At 47.7% G+C, this 14,013-nt stretch overlaps 1 protein-coding gene across 16 annotated transcripts in view; it reads left to right on the top strand.

Annotated features, from left to right (window-relative positions):
- The window catches only part of DLG2 (discs large MAGUK scaffold protein 2), a 1,429,269-nt gene that overhangs the window by 272,889 nt on the left and 1,142,367 nt on the right, over positions 1 to 14,013 (top strand). The gene's annotated exons all lie outside the window — the stretch shown is intronic.

Below are 14,013 nucleotides of genomic sequence, written 5' to 3'. Positions count from 1 at the left end.
TTAGATTATGTACAAAGGCAGCCCTATATAGAACATATCTGTCCCCACATTGAACACTTCTCTCTTATTTCGATTCAGTTTGCTGGGTCACAGCCCTCAGATCTTTGGAATCTGCCATTGATGTGGGAGATGCAGCTCTGGCTTCTCCCACCTCTTTCTCCCTTTCCCTGTGTCTTTTGTGTGCTCCTCTCTTCCCACCTGCTGAGTGGCACAATGAATTAAGTCTTGCTTTCTTCAGCAGGTATGGGAGGGGGTGGACTAAAAGGCCAGCGGGCAGGGGTGAAGGTATGGGGTGAAGGGGACCCTGCAACGGCTCTATCCCCAGTTCAGCAGTAGCTGTAAAGAGATGGGGGGATTTCTGGGTTATCGCCAGAAATCCTTAATCCAGCAAATTGGAACATAGGAAGATGCTTTATACTTTATACTGCTTTATACTGAGTCAGACCATTGGTCCATCTTGCTCAGTATTGTCTACTCAGACAGGCAGCGGCGTCTCCAAAGTTACAGGCAGGAGTCTCTACCAGCCCTATCTGGAGATGCCAGGAGGGGAACTTGGAGCCTTCTGCATGCAAGCAGGCAGTGCTCTTCCCAGAGCAGCACCATCCCCTAAGGCAGGGATTCTCAACGTGTGGGTCCCCAGATGTAATCGGACTTCAACTCCTATAATTCCCAGCCAAAGGCCACTGGGGCTGGGGATTATGGGAGTTGAAGTCCAATAACATCTGGGGACCCACACGTTGAGAAACCTTGCCCTAAGGGGAATATCTTCCGGTGCTCACATGTAGTGAGCCCTTTCTCACGATCCGTGAGCAGGGCTTGGCAGCAGGGAAGGCGGCTCAAACCAACCTTCCCTGCAGTCGGTTCCACCTTTAACCCTGTTTAAGTGGTGGGCCCTGCAGGCGGGTTTGCAATCATGGCACCACCTGCAGCCGCTTGGCTGCCACAGGTTAACATGCTCAGGCAAGAGCGGGCTTGGCTGCCTTAGTCTGCTCTTGGCTGCACATGTGAACAGCCTCAGTGTCCCATTCAAATGCAAACCAGGGCAGACCCTACTTAGCAGAGGATACAATCCATGCTAACTATCACAAGTCCATCTCTGCTCCCGTCGACCAGCTCTCCTCCCAGAGATAGGACAGCCCACAAATTGTGGATAGTCCATCTCTTTTCTGTGCCAAAGCAGTACCAAAGGGGTTACTGTGAAATTATGTAATCCCAGGTAGCCAGTAACATTGTTGATTTTTTTTTAACTACATAAGGAGGCTATTCTCACGGTCTGCCAAAATCGGGTTAAGGGAGCCTAGCCTGATTTTGCCAGACTGCGGGTACTACTGGGCTTTTTAAGGGGAGAGGTAGTTTGGCAGGTTTACCGCCTGGAGGCCACCGGGCTTGCCTGCGAGCTTGGTGGTTCTCACGGTCAGGCAAAATCGGGCTAGGATCCCCTAGCCCAATTTCACCTGATTGTGGGAATAGCCTCTGAATCTGATCAGGGCAGTGATTCTGGAGAAGGGGATATTTAACCTTTCCCTCGCTACTGTTTTTGTAATCTAAATTGCCCCCCCCATTAATTTTGATCTCTAAGCAATTAGCCCACTTGCTGTTAATTTTGACTGCAAATGGGGATTCACATGATTCCATCCACAAAGCAACTTTGGTATCAAGGGGGAGATTTCTAAACTAGCCTTCTACCTGACAAGCTGGTTTTCTTTGTGTGGGGAATTTATACATTTATTTATTTACTGCATTTATATATGACCTTTTGTCTTGAGAATTTACTTCTTGAGGTCATTCACACAATCTTGTGATCTACCTGGGTTTGGGAGCGGTGTGTGCTCCCAATTTTCAGTTATGTGGAAGCAAGGTAAGTGGAAAACCTGGACAGAAGTGATCGAGGCTATTTACATGCCCGTGCAAAACCAGGCTAAGGGAGCCCAGTCCGGTTTTGTAGCTCATGTGAACCACCGGGATCAACCCTGAGCCTAGTGGCTACATGATGGCAAACCTGCCAGTGAAGCCTCCCAGTTAAATGGCGTTAAGGAAGCGAGCGCCCCCTTAACCTCATGCTTAAAATCATGTGTTAGCTTTGGCTGCTTGCAGCCACAGCTGGCACACTCGGGAGGGGGGATCCCAGTAAGGCACCATGCACTCACGGGGCAACACGCAGTGGGAGTGGAGCGAAATGCAGAGGCATGTCCCGGCACCTCGACCCTGGGAGCTGCAGCAGGAGCTGCTTCCTGTCTGGGCGGGCGATCCACCCACCAGGGACTTACAGGAGATTGTCTGCAGGGAAAGTACGTTAAACCCTCCATCCCTGCAGACCGCCCATGAGCTCTTCTCACGGATCATGAGAAGAGCTCTATTGTGTGGGAGCAAGGTAGGAGGAAAACCTGGGTAGCTTTCCCTCCTACCTTGCTTCCACACAACCAAAAATTGGGAGCACGCACAGCTACTGAGAGGGCTACTGGGTGGGAGGCATCAAAGGCTGCTGAGACTCACCTCCCCCGTAGAGGATCCTTGGGTTCTTGATTGCAGATTGTGTGCCTAGATGGACGCTGGCTTTCCCCAGCAGTACAGAAGTTTGGGGGCTTGCGTGCATTGTCCTGCCCCACGGAAGTCCCATAATGCTCCACATGAGTGTGTGCTACATTGTGGGGATCCTCCACTGCTGACCGGAAGCCTGCTCCTGTGTTGGCACCGCATGGCACTGACACATGAGCACTTAGCCCAGAGTCAGGGCTCCCTCGCACCGTTAACCCGAACTAGGCGGCAGGCTCCCTAAACATGTTTGCTGCCGTGCTGCTGGTGGAAAGGGCAAGGCTCCCAGCCGTTCACACGTGCAGCCAAGATCGGGCTTGGCTGCCTTAGCCTGCTCTTGGTTGCATGTGTGAACAGTCTCATTTTTTGCTTGTGTGAATAACCTCACACAAATTTCATTCAGGCAGTGAGAAGGGCTCACGGGCTGGCTGCAGGGAAGGTGGGTTAAACCTACCCTCCCTGTAGATGTTCATCTCCCCTTCCCTGGGCGGGTGGATCGCCCACCCAGACGAGCAGCGTCTGCTCCCAGCAGTTCCGAGGGTCAGGGTGCCGGGACACACCGCCGTGTGCCGCCCCGCCCCCTGGAGCTCTAATGATGCACCATGCGGGTGTGCGGTGCATTAAGGGGATCCCCCTCCCTTCCCCATGTGTATTTTGTTGATAACACAAGCAAAAAACACGAGTTTTCTTAACCTCATTTTAAAGGGTGGCTAAATGGGTGGGGTTGCCGCTGTGTAGCCTCTGGGATTGGCCTGCTCTCGGTGGTTCACACGCCTGTGCAAAACTGGGCTGGGCTCCCTTAGCCTGGTTTTGCATGCACATATGAATAGCATCATTATTTGATTCCCTACTGGGAGTGGTGCAGGTCTGTCCCTTGACTCAGAAATGAGCCAAAGTATGTGCAGTGAACTACCTGCTCTGTGCAGATTAAGTGCCTCGCCTTGTTTCTTCATTTCTCCTAAGAAATCATAGAGGCTCTCCACACGAGCAGTGTGGCCTGTACTATATAAATGATATAAACATTAAATAAAAAGGAAGCCAACAGACAGCCCTGCTTGACTCCTCTGTTTAATAAAATGGGATCAGATAGTTATCCTTGTTAGCCCACTCTCGCCCTGGACATGACATTCGAGAGCAGTTCAATCAGTAACCCGAGAAGCCGTCTGCCAATGTCAGTCCTCTTATGCTTTCCCCACAATCTAGATCTATCAATAGAGTCAAAAACTGACAAAATGTTAATAAATGCAAAATAAAGGTGTGTGTGTGTGTGTTTAAAAATTACTGTTAGCACATTTCCGGATCAAGGCCTTCAGAATGATACATTGATCTATTGTGCTGTGACCGCTATGGAAGCCTGCCTGTTCTGGGTGAAACAATTTCATCATATCTGCCCAATCCTCTAACTTGTTTAAAATGTGTTTAGTGTATAATTTGGATGATATATCCAGGAGGCTGATTGGATGTTGATTAGAAGGCTCCTGCCTATTGCCATTTTGGTGTATTGGATAAATAGTACTTTGTTTCCAGTTTGGGTGCACCACACAGGTGTTATCAGTTTTTTTGGGGAAAAGCCTCATGGGAATCCACCAGTGGGCATACAATTTAAATACCTCAGGAGGTGCCGTGACTTCTCCAGGAGCTTTCCCGAGCATCAAGACACCAGTCAACGGCTTGCACTCTAGCACTGAGATTGCAGGCTACTCTGGAAGAGGGCCAGATTCAGGAACTGGGTATTATTCATAAGTTGTCTCATTCTGAATGCTACCCTAGATGGCCAAGGAGTATTGAAAACAGGTTTCAGCTGTAGCAGCAGGAATGCATGCCTAGCGGGAACCCTTAGCCCTTCCGTACATACTTGCCATTCTGGGCCAGTCAGTCAGTCAGTCAGTCAGTCAGTCACTCACTCACTCATTTATTTATTTATTTATTTATTTATTTATTTATTTATTTTTATTGAGAGATTTAATATACTGCCCAATCCACAGACTCAGGGCAGTGTACAGACAAGAACAGCATCCAAGATTTAAAATTTTCAAAGAGCCAGTGTTGTGTCGTGGTTAGAGTGCTGGACTAGGACTGGGGAGACCCGAGTTCAAATCCCCATTCAGCCATGAGACTTGCTAGGTGACTCTGGGCCAGTCACTTCTCTCTCAGCCTAACCTACTTCACAAGGTTGTTGTGAGGAGAAAATTAACCATGTACTGGGCTCCTTGGAGGAAGAGCAGGATATAAAATGCAAAAAAACAAAAACAACCCCCCCCCCACAAAATTTAGAGAGAGAGAGATATTTAAAGGGCAAACGCCTGGCGGAAAAGAAGCATCTTCAATAAGATCTTAAAGGTTGAAACGGTGGAGACAGACTGAATCTGGGGGTGAAGATAATTTGAAAGTGAAGGGGCGGCAACAGAGAAAGCCCTTCCAATTTATCTCTCAACCTAGCCTACCTCACAGGGTTGTTGTGAGGATAAATAATTTATTATGGGGTGGCTAACAAATACAGTTTATTATTATTGTTGGTTGATTGATTGATTAACATACCCAAGTACACCACTCTAAGCTCCTCCAAGGAAGAACGAGATATGTATGTATATGAATGAATGAGAGAACAGAAGAGAAGCATTATGTGTGAACCCGCCCTTTGAGATGTGTGGTTTGTTGAACCTTGATTACTAAATCAGCCTCTACAAAGGTGCTGATAATGTAAAATGTTTATTAGAGGGCCATGTACAGTTCCCTGACAGGGCTCTGGTTTTATTATGCTACTGTGCTTTGTTTTGAGGGCACGTAATCACACATGGAAGAGCTGTCCTCATAAACCTAAGGAGCGTAGGAGAGCCGTGCACTCTTGCAATTGGTGTTCCCGTGTTTGCAAAGATCAAGACAGGAGGAACAGAGAGTGAACATTGTTGTGTTTTTGGTTAATCCATTAGTTACTTGTATTCCAGTCCTGGATGCTTTCCAGATTAACCCTTACCACAGTGTCACTACAGATCTGCTAGGTGTGCTTTTGTGCTCCCTGTGTTGTGACACCGCACTCCCTGCGCTGACAGCAAAGTGCCATTCACATTTCTGATGCCTTACTTCGGATTTTATCTTTGTGATTTAGGGCGATAATGTTGCAAGTCCATTGCAGAAAAATAGCTGTATTTTCCTGTAGTAGGAGTTTGAGAGTCTAGCGATCATTTTCAACACGAAGCATTTTACCGCGGTTGTAGGGTGTAATCTGAAAGCACCCTGGAGTAGAGGCAGGGCTAACAAACTGCCAGCAGCAAGAGCACGGAAAACCAGTCTGAACTTGACTTTCTGTAAGGTAAAGGTGAAGTGTGCCGTTGAGTCGGTGTTGACTCCTGCTGACCACAGAGCCCTCTGGTTGTCTTTGGTAGAATACAGGAGGGGTTGACCATTGCCTCCTCCCACGAGGCCCCATTTAGGAGAGAGATTGGCCCGCGCTGCATTGTCAGCGCAGCCGGAATGGCTCTCCCAGGCAGGGAGAATCTCTCCGGCCTGCACTGCCCAATGCAGAGAGGGCTGATCTCCTTTTCATGCAGCCCCGTTTGAGGGAGACCACGCCCCCGTGTCTGATGTCAGATGTGGGGGGCAGGCCCAGGGGGGTCATGGCAGCCGCTGCCAGCCTCCCTATGCTCCTGCTGAACACCATACATAAACTTGCTTCCAGTAAGAATCGGAGGATAAAGACCCCAGATGTTAACAACTCTCCGACAATGTTTCCTTCTTAATCCACCTGGTTCCGCGATGCTGCCTTGGCTGTATAATCCACTAGCTGTGTTCACCCCTGCCCTTTCAGTAATTGACATCTCTTCCACGTAATACCCTGAATGACCTGCCCAGCTTTTTCCAAAACAGCATGTTTGGAACATTTGTTTAATTGCATAGTCCTTACTTTGGGCTTAAACCCAGCCCACCCCCCACCTGCTTTAGAGAGTTAGAAATGAAAGGCAGAAACCGGCAATCAGCAATATGAAAGCATTCCTGGAACAGATCTAGTGTTTGCAAATTTCTGCTTCTAGTGAATTTATCACTGCCACTAGTTTTCACAGGAAAATGAGTGAGCTATTGAATGTGCTGGGCTGCTAGTTTAATGTACTCACATTGGGCTTGATGCTGCAGACAGTGTGAAAGTTAAATCACTTGCAGTTCAGCAAGAGGGTATGCTGTTCTCTTTCTGATATTAGTTAGGCATGTGTGTGTCTCTTAGATGATGCTAGGCATGCACTGGATATTCGGTTTAAATGAAACGTGTGACAGAGACACAAGTTTTGGGCGGTATAGAAATATTTTAAATAAATAATAAAATTCTTCTTGTGCTCAACCCTAGAGGAATTATTCTTAGGGAAGGAGGATGCCCGTGATGCATTGATGCTCTGCCTGCCCCCCCCCCCGCCCCCAGCACCCACTCATTATAATGGGAAGATTGTCAGGTGCAACTGGGATTTGAATTGAGAGCTTCTTTGTCTGTGTGCTGGTGCCCCTTGAAGCCATTTGAAGATGGACAGGGCCAGTAGTCAGGGCAGTATACAAAAGAGAAGAAAAGGGGGCAGAAATGGCTGATACTTTGACTAATGAAGCACTGCTGCAATAGGAAGAGAACCAGTGCTTTGGTGACCTCCCTTTCCCCAGAAAGTGCTCTCTGCCACCTAAAAATAAGTCCCTGAAGGCTGCATAGACTTCAGGGGCATATTTCTGGGTGACACAGAGGATTTACAAGGGAAAGGGAGGGAGTTGAAATCCCCTTTCCCCAGCAGCGCGTGCGCGCGCGCACACACACACACACACACAAACACGCACGCTATTCTCACGACCAACAAAAATCAGGCTAGGAGAGCCTAGCCCGATTTTTGCTGCTTGCGTAAACCACCGGGCTCGCAGATGAGCTCGGTCTTACAAGCGGCTAGCCCGCTTGAGCAGCCCTCCTCTTAGCTAAGCCCAGGTTAGCAGAGCGAGCACTCCGCTAACCGGGGTTAACTGATTGTGAGTTGCTGTGGCACGGCTCTGTGCCATGGCAACTCACGAGGAGACCCCCAACCGGGAGGCTGAAAAGCAGCCTCCTGGCTCGGGGGTCTCTCCAGCATGCCCTGTGCGCTCGTGCAGGGCATGCTGGAACTACCAGGGGCCACGCGGTCCCCAAACTCTCAAGCCCCCGTCAGCTCTGTGACTGAGCCGGCAGTTGTGTGGGTGGCTGCAGCGGCTGCCCAGGCAGGGCTTGCTGCTCATCTGCGGGGAGAGCAGGCTTAGCCCGCTCTCCCCACAAACCCTCTGGAGGCAGGTCTTGTTGATTGTGAGACCTGCCTCAGTCCCACAGTGCAGTATCACCAGTACAGTATTAGCCTGGAACTCTTTGGGAATACTGGTGCTACACCAATGCTTCTCCCATTGCACTTTGTTACTCAGGATGTCAGCCACTATGCCTCTCCCAGTTCCCAGATGCCCTGCGTTTACCTAATCTGCTCATTGGTTCCTTCTGCCCTGACCTAGTTACAAATATATCCAGGCCATGTTTGCATCTTTGCATGGACAACAGTCATATTCTGGCCTTTGTATGTAGTGATAGTGGTAGACTGTCCTTCTGCTTGTTGTTTGCTGACCTCCTATGTTGTCTGTTGAACTGTGATTACTCATTCAGGCTCTGCACAGATGTCAATAACTCAGTAGCCCTCTTCAGACGTTATTAAGCAAAGCCCCTCTTACGCTTACAGCATGGAAAGTGGTAAGGAAGTCCTGCCTCTTGTCGCTGCTCAGAGTTAGGGTGCTGTTTTTCTGAAGGGGAAAGCACCCTCACTGTGATGGCCCGTGCTTCCATGAGCGACAACCTTGGGTGATCCAGGTTGTGGCTCACGGAAGCACTGCCCATCATAATGAGGGTGCTTTCTCATTCAAACAGGGCAGGTGACAGCTCTAGGGCGGGACTTCCTCCCTGCTTTCCAAGCGGTAAGTGCAATAGGGCTTTGCTTGATAATCAGCAGTTCATTGACACAATCAAGAACTGTGTTCTAGCTGGGTGTAGGAGCTGTGTGTGCTCTCAATTTTTGGTTGTGTGAGATCAAGGTAGGAGGAAAAGCTACCCAGGTCTTCCTCCTTCTTTGCTTCCGCACAACCAAAAATTGGGAGTGCAGACAGCTCCCAAACCTGGGTAAAACACGGTTTTTGATTGTGTGAATGGCCACCTTATCTGAAGAGGACAAATGAATTTATTCAGCAGAAAAGCTCCATGCACTATCCATGTGTAGAGCCAAAATGGGGTCAGCAAGGAGAGCAGGTTTGACCTGCTCTCCCCACAGATGATCAGGCGGCCAGATGATCCTTGGGCAGCCAGACTGGCCGCCTAGACAATTACCGGCTCCATCATGGAGCCAGTTGGGGCGGTGGGGTTCTGGGGCCTCCTGCCCCCCAGAATTTCCATAAGGCACCACATGAGTGCATGGCGTCTTGTGGGGAGTACCCCCACAATGCTGGGAGGCTTGTTTTAGGCTCCCAGTCAGGAGGCTACTCATGAATCACTGTGGCATGGAGCCATGCTCTCAGCGACACACAATTGTTTAACCTGGTTTTCAGGCTCTCTTGCGCCCGGAATCCAGGTTAAGTGGTGGGCTTCGTAAGTGGGCTTGCTGCCGTGCTGCCACCATGAGCCACATGACTCCCATTGCTGCACATTAGCAGCAGGAACTGGGCGGGTCTCCCTTAGCCCGGTTCCTGCTGCTCGTGAGAATAGCCTCAGAGTTATAGAAAGCTCCTTGGCAGGGCACTAAACTCAGGCCTGCTGGAAAGTCTGCAGGAAAGAAACTAAAGCTCTATTCACGATCAGTGAGAAAAGCTTCAGGCGGGTCTGTGGGAGAGCATTAAATTAACCTCATTTAATGGGAGGTCTGCTTTGGTGGGCTCCCTTAGCCCAGTTTTCCTCCATTCTGTGAATAGCCTCGCTAAGTAGGCATGGGAAGTATGGAGGCTGAGTCGTGTTTAAGTGGACAGTGCACCCAGTTAATTTACCCTACCTGAATACAATATATATCCTCTTGTTCCAGCTCCTCTTCAGACAAATTTCTTGATTCAGACCCGGCTTGCTGCTGGCCTTGCCTCCATGTTGACTGTCCTGTAGATCTGAACGCCATTCAGCTCTGCCTCCAGCTCTGTCAGAGCTGCAATTTCAGCTCCTGCATGCTTAGCTGCCTACACATGTGCTCCAGCTGCCCTTATATACCAGGGCCAGTCCTAGTTTTTGGAACCTTTCTCCAGTACTTTGCTGTTCCTATTTTGCTCCCCACCACTTTTGCCTTTTGGGAATTACTTCTTGAAATGTTGTTATTGTGAATTGCGACAGCTGCCAGCCATCAAGATTTAGTTTCTTCCCCAGGGTCTGTGGATAGTAAATCTCTGAATGGGTGAGTTGATGAGTCTTGCCTGTAATGCACATGTCAACGCACCTTCATGGGCAAGGTGTCCTGTATCCCAGATTGTCATTTCACATGCTGCTGACTGATTGATATAGCACTGTTCATGAATTCAGCAGATGGAATAGATGGGCTTCAGCAATGTGTAATGATGAAGGTATTTGGATATGAGTCCTTGGTATGACAATTGGGTAATTACATGATGTCCCTGTTTCCATTAGCTAATGTTGGAGAGCCTGCCAACTCCCCAACTCTGATAGGCATTTTTCTAGTCTACAATAAATCCAGGCTTCCAATTTAAAGTTAAAAATATGTGGAGTCCATTACTGATTGCCCTTTCACTAAGCATAAAAGTTGGATTCCAAAATACTGCTGTCTATCAAAAATACGAATACCCAATCTCGACCTTTTAAGTAGCATATATCCGCTGACCTGAAACATTTAAGAAGAACCTTAGTTTATTTCCAGTAGTTTTACATTTGTACTAATATGTGCCATATGGTAGAATAAGGGCAGCATATGTAGGCCCATGATATGACAGATGTCCTGTCTAGTGGGGATAGGAGTGCCACCATACGCACCAGGGGTGCACAACTCAAGTATTACCTGGGCTAGAGGTGATATTGGCCAAAGCTAGGAGGGCTGAAGCTAGTGCTGTGCAAAGTGCGGGGCACCAAATTACTGTTGGGAATTATGAAGTGTTGTGTATCACATGGTGTACCAAAATTGTTGGTGCACTGTTGAAGGAAAGGCAAGATATACCTGTAGAGACGAGGAAAGCAAGAGAGAGCACGGACTAAATGAGAGAGTGAGACTACAGTAATTCTAGGCACTAACCAGCAACAAAGGCAGGCAAGCAGGTAACCTTCTATCCATCCCCCTTGCTGGGCTTCTTTCCCCTCACCTTTTGTCCTGTCCACTTGCTTGCAGTGGTGCTCTTAGCCCTGGACTTCGGGGCCAAAGTCCAGGTCCTCCACATCCCCTGGGGCCCTCCAAATCCTCTTCAGTCTTTCCTGGGTGGTGTGGTCGCCAATCGCCTGCACTGTTGTGGGCAGGCAAGTGTGATTATGACCTGTGCCGAGTGCTTTAGAGACCGAGGGGGGGAGTGGGGAAAGAAATACGTGGGATGGGAATATATTAAATTGCGTGTTGAGATGTTTCTGCTACTGCATATTGGCATAAATATACCTGTTTTATATTCTTACATTATTGTGAGTGCAGTTGCTGCTTGTGCCTTCAAGAACCCATGTGTTAAAAATACTGTGTTTGTCACTGTGTGTGTGTGTGTGTGTGTGTAGGGGGGCTCTCCAAAGGGGGGGGGCTCCAAAGGCCTTTAGGTACAGGCTACAAAATTACTTAAATGCACCCCTGCTTGCTTGGAGTATGCGTACTACACCTTGAGATGTTATGTCCCATCTCACTTGCCACTTAATGCAGGCTTACAGAGTTATTAAAAGCAAATTATTCTGCACTTCTAAAATTCAGCAAACCCGAACCAGGCTTCGATTTGGTTAATTTCAATTGGACATATATAATTGATCACATCAAATGGAAAGGAAAATAAACTACTCCAAGGCCTCCTAGTTACAGATAGTGGAGCTCTGCAGGAAGCCAGGGATTAAATTAAACCTTCTTTCTCTTGGGTCCCTGTCTGAGCTATCACAATTTAACAAAGCTCTGAGGGAGGAAATGACTTTTTATTTATTTTAGTACATTATTTAATCCCTCCTTTAAAAATATTTTTTTTCATTAGGCAGCTAATTAAAAGCACAAATCCTATAAATACAATAGTACAAAGGAAAATATCAAACAGTGTAAATATACAATAAAATAATAAAAGTTATAAGAATCATCATGGGATAAAATTAGCCAGCACATGGTTTTCAGAATGAAAATGTCTTCAGGCTCTCTTTAAAAATGGTCAAAGAGGGGCAAGGCAGATTTTCTCAGGAAAGAGTTCCCCAAGATCTGAACATGTGGCAGGCCAGAGAGCAGAACCTGTGATGCAGATTTAAAAAATCAAGTAGGCTCATATGTGCTTTCCCCTACTGTTATAGAATTTTATAGGGCTGTGCAGTTGGATAATTCCATTCATGCTGTCAGATCTGATAGAGGCATTATTTGAATTGTTGGAATTAATTCTGATGTGATTTACATTGGGCTCTATTGTGTTGGATTTATGTTGGAATATTTTAAAAAGGGAATTAGTAAAACAGTTGCTAATTCTGATTCTGATCATTTTTATGTGGAATTGTATCATGTTGAGTACTTTATTTTTTTCTGGTGTACAGGCCTAGTATTTCTCATAGCCAGTTTTGGGGGGGAAAGGTTGTTATCATGAGAAAATAAGAACAGCTCTGCTGGATCAGGTCCAAGGCCTATCTGGTCCAGCATCCTGTGTCACACAGTGGCCCACCAGATGCCTCCAAGAAGCCCACAGACAGGGGGTGAGGGCTTGTCCCCTCTTCTGCTGTTGCTCCCCTGCAACTGGTATTTAGCGGCATTTTGCCTCTGAGGCTGGAGGTGGCCTCTAGACTAGTAGCTATTGATAAACCTGTCCTCCATGACTTTTTCTCTTTTAAAGCCATCCAAGCTAGTGGCCATCACCAACTCTTGTGGCAGAGAATTCCAAATTCCAATTGCCTCTTTTCCAAACCGAAGAAGCCTAGATGTTGTAGCCTTGCCTCATAAGGAAGGTGCTCCAGGCTCCTGATCATTTTGGTTCAGATCCCATCAGTGTAGATGTGAAGTTGGGTCTTTTGCCCCAATATGCATTACTTTACACTTGCTTACACTGAACTGCATTTGCCATTTTGTCGCCCACTCACTCAGTTTGGAGAGATCCTTTTAGAGCTTTTCACAGTCTGCTTTGGATTTCACTACCCTAAATAGTTTAGTGTCATCTGCAAATCTGGCCCCTTTGCTGCTTAGCCCAACATCTAGAACAAGTTAAAGAGCACTGGTCCCAGTACAGATCCCTGGGGGACCTCACTTCTTACTTCCCTGCATTATGAAAACAGTCGATTTATTCCCACACTCTGTTTCCTGTCCTTCAACCAGTTATCAATCTACACATGGACCTGTCCCCCTATCATAGGAACATAGGAAGCTGCCATATACTGAGTCAGACCATTGGTCCATCTAGCTCACTATTGTCTTCACAGACTGACACCTTCTCCAAGGTTGCAGGCAGGAATCTCTCTCAGCCCTATCTTGGAGAAGCCAGGGAGGGAACTTGAAACCTTCTGCTCTTCCCAGAGTGGCTCCATCCTGAGGGGAATCTCTCAGTGCTCATACTTCTATTCTCCCATTCATATTCAACCAAGGCAGACCCTGATTAGCTAAGGGGCAAGTCATGCTTGCTACCACAAGACCAGCTCTCCTCCCCTGACTAGGGCTGTCCTTATGGCATGGCAAGCCGGGCAACTGCCCCGGGCCCCGCTCTTCTAACCCCCTTTAGAATTAACTGGAAAGCAGCCCCGCATGGCCTGATTTACCCCAGGCCCTGCACTTGGCCAGGGCTCTCTAAGGACAGCCCTGCCCATGACCGCTAAATTTACGCAAGAGCCTTTGGTGGGGAACTTTGTCAACTCATGCAATTCATATATTTCACAGACACCCTAAAAAGTAGCTGTGGCTGATATTTGCAGCTGGAAAGTATTATCTCTTAGTAAAGAAGTCACTGGTGGAAAAGGAACTGTGTTATGTGTGACTGTTATATGATAGTGGTAAGTGGGTGGCAGTTGATGAAAAAGACTTCTGCCTGAAACCATGGTAAGTTGTTGCCAGTCTGAGTAGATACTACTGGGCTAGATGGACCAATATTCTAGCTCTGTATTAGGCAATTGTCACATGCAGCTCAGTATTAGGCAGTTTCAGCTGTATGCTAAAAAGTATTAGACAAGGTTATTTGGCGGGCATAGACAACATATTACAAGTTGCATTTACTGAGACAATCCAATGGTATAACTAATTCAGTCCATTCTACATTGGCGGGTCGCAGGCAAGTCCCACCCCGCCCACAACCTACCTGAGATACAGAACTGGAGATAGTAGGAATTAAACTTGGGTCACTGCA

The sequence above is a fragment of the Hemicordylus capensis genome, chromosome 3, assembly GCF_027244095.1.
Source record: "Hemicordylus capensis ecotype Gifberg chromosome 3, rHemCap1.1.pri, whole genome shotgun sequence".
Classification (NCBI taxonomy): domain Eukaryota; kingdom Metazoa; phylum Chordata; class Lepidosauria; order Squamata; family Cordylidae; genus Hemicordylus; species Hemicordylus capensis.
The sequence above is the reverse complement of the archived record's forward strand: the minus strand, read 5'-3'. Positions and strand labels throughout refer to the sequence as shown.